The sequence below is a fragment of the Zonotrichia leucophrys genome, unplaced genomic scaffold (assembly GCF_028769735.1).
Source record: "Zonotrichia leucophrys gambelii isolate GWCS_2022_RI unplaced genomic scaffold, RI_Zleu_2.0 Scaffold_201_88842, whole genome shotgun sequence".
In the NCBI taxonomy this organism is placed as follows: Eukaryota; Metazoa; Chordata; class Aves; order Passeriformes; family Passerellidae; genus Zonotrichia; species Zonotrichia leucophrys.
Genome location: NW_026992406.1, coordinates 35,140 through 41,013, shown reverse-complemented (window position 1 = coordinate 41,013; position 5,874 = coordinate 35,140).

Here is a 5,874-nt window from a genome sequence, read left to right as displayed (position 1 = left end):
CACATCCACGACTGAGCCTCTGGGACATGGTGAGGGTAGGTCAAGGCCTTTCCCCTGGGAGAGCTGCCAGCTCAGAGCCCAAAGCTCGGCCAGGGGGGCATCGCTGCAGGTGCCAGGACAGAGCCATGCACGTCTGTGCCCTCGCCCTGCGCGATCCCCTCACTGCTCCTGCGGCTCAGTGGTGCCCGTGCAGCTGAGCAGAGATGGCAGAAGCTTCTGTGGCTGATGTGTTACAGATGTGTCTGCAGGGAGGACTTTTCCTGTCCCTACCCAGAAGCCAGGTTCCCGTCGCAGGGGTGAGTAGTGTGTCCCTGCTGACCCCACAGGCTGAGCCCTGCTTTTGTGGCATCCATTCATGGGAAATGGAACCATGTTGCTCTAAGGTCCTCCAAGGGGAAAGAACAAAGCTACAGGACAGAAGAAACCCCATGAGCAATCTGAACAAATGAGGGAAATACTGAAGGAAATGCAGCAGGCAGGACAAGGTGGGTGCATTCCCTCAGCCTTCACCTGAGGCTCAGCAGCCGAGGCTTTGGCTGCACATCTGGACAGGCCGAGCCCAGCCCAGCAGGAAGGGATCCATGGCAGCCACGCTGCCCCACTGCTGCTTCCATGCCCTGCAAGGCAGTCTCCCAGCCTGGCCTGGCTGCAGCTTCTCCCCAGCCTCTGCAGGAAGGCATTGGGCATCAGCTGACAGGCAGACCAAACCACGCCACAGGCATGAGATGCCCTGCAATTTCCCATCTCCAGGCAAATCAGAAGGGGCATCTATATGGAGAAGAGAGAGCCCTGCCCTACCCAAAACGTTGAAAGGGATTTCCTGAACCTTAACCATGTCTTTGAGAGGAATTGCCTCCTGAAGATGCCACCTCTCCAATGGGAAACAGCTCAATATGATCCAGCTCTCTCTTTTCTCCAGAAGCAGATGGAGAGGCTGTGCAGAAGGAAGCATTTTCTGGAGGAAGCAGTGGCTCATTGACAGCCTCTTCTGCAGGAAGGGAGGCGATGCCAGGCACAGCCACAGGAGGTAATTGTTGTGCCTCTGGGCCTGAGCCCTGCTGAGGCTTGAGCTGCCCTCTCTGCTGCTTAGCACTGCGGGCACAGCCCGGACAAGATGGGCACAGCCCAGAGGAATTGTCCCGAGCAGGCTCAGGGCACTTGGGTACTGAGCTGTCCTGCTGGGCTCCCTCTGTGGGAGACACGTCCCGAAACCTGGGAGCGGCTGCACGGGGTGCCCATGCTGGAGAAAGGACAGAGGGGGAGAGCAAGGCTCCAGTGTTTCCTGAGAGAGCCTGGCTATGTGCCAGTGTGCTGGGGGATTTGTCCCAGGGGAAAGACGGTTGGAGAGACAGAAGTAGGTAGAAAGGGAGGGAGAAGGGGCAGGAGGGATGGAGGGGGACAGGGGGATAGCTGTGGCACTGCCTGCTGCAGTTTTCCCCAGGGATTTAGCAAGAGTTGCAGCTGTGGAAGTGAGAGCTTCCAGGGCCCTGGGTTGCTTCAGCTGGCCCACCATGGATGTTGCACAGGGCATGGAAAGAGGGTGCAGAGTGACCAGGCGCCAGGCCAGAGCTCCCGAGGCCCCTGTGCAGTTTGACCTTGCCCATTCACCCCTGGCTCCCACGGCCTTACCTGACCCCCTTGCAGTGCCCAATTCCCAAAGGCAAAAGGGGATCCCAACACACCCTGAAAAATGTTCTCATCTGTGCACCGTTCTAGATGAGGTTGCTCAAAAGGCTTCCCCATTAGATTGGTTGAGAAAAGTGTTGAAGCCTTTGGAGCCTCCTTCAGGTATGTTCTCACTGTCCTCCATAGTAATAATTGTTGACATCTTCACAGCAACCAGGTTATACAAGCTACTGTGGCTGTTGTGTTACAGATGTGTCTGCAGGGAGGACTTTTCCTGCCCCTTTGCTGATTCCTACAGAGAGGCCTGGCTCCCATCGCTGGGGTGAGTAGTGTTGTCCCTGCTGACCCCACAGGCTGAGCCCTGCTTCTGTGGCATCCATTCCTAGGAAATGGAACTACTTTCTGTTAAGGTCCTCTGAGAGGGAAGAACAAAGCCCCAGGACGCAAGAAACCCCACGAGCCAAACATCATCTTGAAACGAATAGTGACAGAACTGCTGAAAGGGAATGGTGAGAGCATTTCCTTCAGCCTTGTCCTGGGGCTCAGCAGCCGAGGGCTTTGGCTGCACATCTGGACAGGCCGAGCCAGGCACTTCGGGAAGGGATCCATGGCAGCCTCACTGCCCCGCTGCTGCTTGCACGCCCTGCAGGGCTGTTTGCCAGCCTGGCCTGGCTGCAGCTTCTCCCCAGCCTCTGCAGGAAGGCATTGGGCATCAGCTGACAGGCAGACCAAATTCACCAGGGATCCCCTGCATTTTCCCTATATCCAGTAACATCCTGAGTGTGGCTGCTTAAAGGAGGCAGGGCTATAGCTAGCCCCAAAGGCCTGGGGGATCAGGATTTTCCTGATCCTTATCCATGTTTTGGAGAAGTATTGCCTCCTGAACAGGCCACCTCCTGGATGTGCAATGATTCCATCTGATCCAGCTGTGCCTCTTCATTTCTCAAGGGATGGACAGAGAGGCTCTATGGAAGGTGGCATTTCCTGCAGGAAGGGAGGCGATGCCAGGCACAGCCACAGGAGGTAATTGCTGTGCCTCTGGGCCTGAGCCCTGCTGAGGCTTGAGCTGCCCTCTCTGCTGCTTGGCACTGCGGGCACAGTCCGGACAAGACGGGCACAGCCCAGAGGAATTGTCCCGAGCAGGCTCAGGGCACTCACGTACTGAGCTGTCCTGCTGGGCTCCCTCCGTGGGAGACACGTCCCGAAACCTGGGAGCGGCTGCACGGGGTGCCCATGGTGGGGAAAGGGTAGAGGGGGAAAGCAAGGCTCCAGTGGGTCCTGACAGGGCCTGGCCATGTGCCTCTTGGGCTGTGGGAGCTGTTCCATGGGCAGGTGGGCAAGCAGGAGGGAGGGACGGAGGCTGAGAGCGACAGCTGTGGCACTGCAGATTTCCCAAGCATTTAGTGAGGCTTTCCTGTGTGGGAGGGAGAGAGCCCCAGAGCCCTGGGCTGCTCCAGCTGCCCCTCCAGGCATGTTGCACAGCACCTGCAAAGAACGTGGAGAGTGACCAGGAGGCACAGGCTCCCACAGCCTTACCCCACCCCCTTGCAGTGCCCAATTCCCCAAGGGAGAAGGGGATCCCAGCACACAATGGAAATGGTTCTGTAGCATCTGTGCTCCCTTCTCGACTGGCATGTTACTTGGATTAGTTGGAAATGCTGGTGAATGGTACTTTGAAGACCTTGCCAGATGTTGAAGGCAAGTTCTCAATGTACCTTTCCTGACAGAATAATCCATGGCAGTGTGGCAAGGGCTTACTCATGAGCCAGTTCCCTTAAGTTCCTCTGAAGGTTGATCAGTTCTGGAAACCTTACCCTGCTCCCTTCTGGAGCCCTGACGGATCCCACAGGATCGCTGTCAGTGGGAGGAAGGAGCATTTAGCTGTCCATCCTCATCCTGTGTGCAATGTCACTGTGTCCTTCTGTGTGCTCTTTGCAGCCACAGAGAAGAGCAGAGAGAAGGTGCTGGGCCCAGGGCTGTGCCCCAGGTCTGAGCCTTTCTCAGCTCCTTTGCTGCCCCCAGGGAGCCTTACCTGCTCCTGCTGCCACTGCCAAGCCCTGGCCCTGCCTGGGGCTGGGTTTGGAGCTGCTGACAGTTCCAAGGAGTCCTTTCTGCCCGAACTACCCCGCATGGGGCTCCTTCCATCCCAGTGTGGGGCCACTGCAAGCACGAGGTGCCCCTGGCCCTGCTCCTGAGTGGAAGGCAGAGCCAAGGGAGTGCCTTGGATGGCACCAATCACCCAGGTGCCCTCACTGCCACTTGGGCCTGAAGGAGAATCTTCAGCAGTGCCATTGGAGCTGTTCTGTCCTGCCTTTCGTTGCAGCTGAGCCTGTTCCTAAAGGTGATCTGGCTTCCCAGCCCACGTTCAGGATTGAGCTTCTGGGAGATGGTGAGGGTAGGTCAAGGCCTTTCCCCTGAGAGAGCTGCCAGCTCAGAGCCCAAAGCTCGGCCAGGGAGCATCACGGCAGGTGCCAGGACAGAGCCATGTACGTGTGTGGCCTCGCCCTGCACGATCCACTCACAGCTTCTGCTCAGCACTGGCAGCTGTTTGGAGGAGGGTGGGCCCTGGCCCAGCTGAAAAAGACCAGATGATTTGTTGAGTTTACCAGATTTTGCATAAGCATGACATCCTGAAGATGCCATCAAAGTAAATGGAGAATCGTTCCATCTGTTAAGGTGTAATTTTTGTTTCCTCAGTGATGGGCCAAAAGGCAGGACAGAAGGAGGTGTTTCCGCAAGGAAGCAGAGGCCAATTGGCAGCCCCTGCTGCAGGAAGGAAGGCCAAGCCAAACACAGGCATGGGCATGGGCACAGGCTCAGAAGGTAATTGCTGTGCTGGGCTCAGCAGGGCTGTGTGACAGCAGCTCTTCCCCCAGGGCCTGCCCTTGCACGGCCCGGCAGCAGCCAAAGCTGGAGGTGCCTCTTGAGGCCTTGACGCTTCTGGAGCTCATTCAGAGCCCCGGGGAAAAGGGGACCTGTGCACCAACGTCCTTCCCGCTGCAGCTGCTCTGGAGCTGGCCCTGAGTGCCCAGAGGCCCAAGGCACAGGAGCAGCCCCGAGCGGGAGCCCTGCCGCGAGCCCAGGGCCAGAGCCAGCCTTGGCTCCCGACTGGGCAGGGGCTGCACTGGGTCCTGACAGGGCCTGACTCTGTGCCCTGGGGCTGGGGGAGCTGTCACGGGGCAGGGAGGGCCAGGGCTGGCAGTGGCTGCTCAGGGATGGCTTTGGCCCGTGTCCCTCCAAGCAACCACTGCCCAAGCAGCTGCGCCGCCCCCGGGCTCTCCTCCCGGCCTGCTGGGCTTTGTTGGGTGGCACAGCCTGTGCCAAGGGGTGGCAAGGTGCCTGCAGGCCCCACCCCTGGGGGAAATGGAGAATGTCCTGCCCGCATCCACCGTGCTGCCAGCTCAGCAGTGCAGCACAGCATGGGCTGACGCTCCCCATTGCTCCCACAGGTGCAGCTGGAACCACAGCACATGTTCCTGATGCCCAGAAGGGCCTTGGAAGGGGTTTCTGTCAGGGAACAGGCTTCTGGCTAGGGTTACTCGCAGGCCTGCTTGTCTTGGAGCTGATCTTCATCTATTGCTCTGTCCAAATTTGGACTGGCTGGAAGAGAAAAGGGTGAGTGTTTAGTTCACCTTTCCCTCAAACAGCTTCTTTTGAAAGTTTACTTCAGACAGGAAACATTCCCAGTGAGGCTGCAGTGAAGGTGTGGCCCGTCCATGGTTGTCCAAAGAACTCTGCTGAGGGTTCTGCTGCTGCCCAGAGCTTTCATTGGCCTCCGCATTGCTGGGCCTTGTCCTGGGGGGCCCGCTGGGGCTGCAGCCAGTGCTGGCTCCCACTGAGGCTGCCTGGCCAAGAGCAGCCCCAGTGGCACAGGGCAGAGGCAAAGCACGGTGGGGAGGGGAAAGAGCAGGGACGAGATTGCCCTTGAAAGGCAGAGGCGCTCTGGGGCCCGCTCCTGGCCAGGGAGCTTGCCCAGAGCCGTGTCCTGCTGGCCAGGGCTTTGAGGGACAGCTGTGCAGCTGGGCCAGGCTGTGCCAGCAGCTCCAGCCTTGCTGGGGAGCCTTGCCAGCTCTGGGCCCTGCTGTGCAGGAGGGTCCCTGTGTGACACTGGCACCTGGGGCCTCAGCCACCTCCTCTCTCCACAGGAGCTCCCGTGCATCTCTGGAAGAGGAGCCTAACAACTCAGGTAAAATGCTCTCGACCTGTTATCCGAATTTTGCACCTCTGCCCCTCTCTGCCCTGCCATGA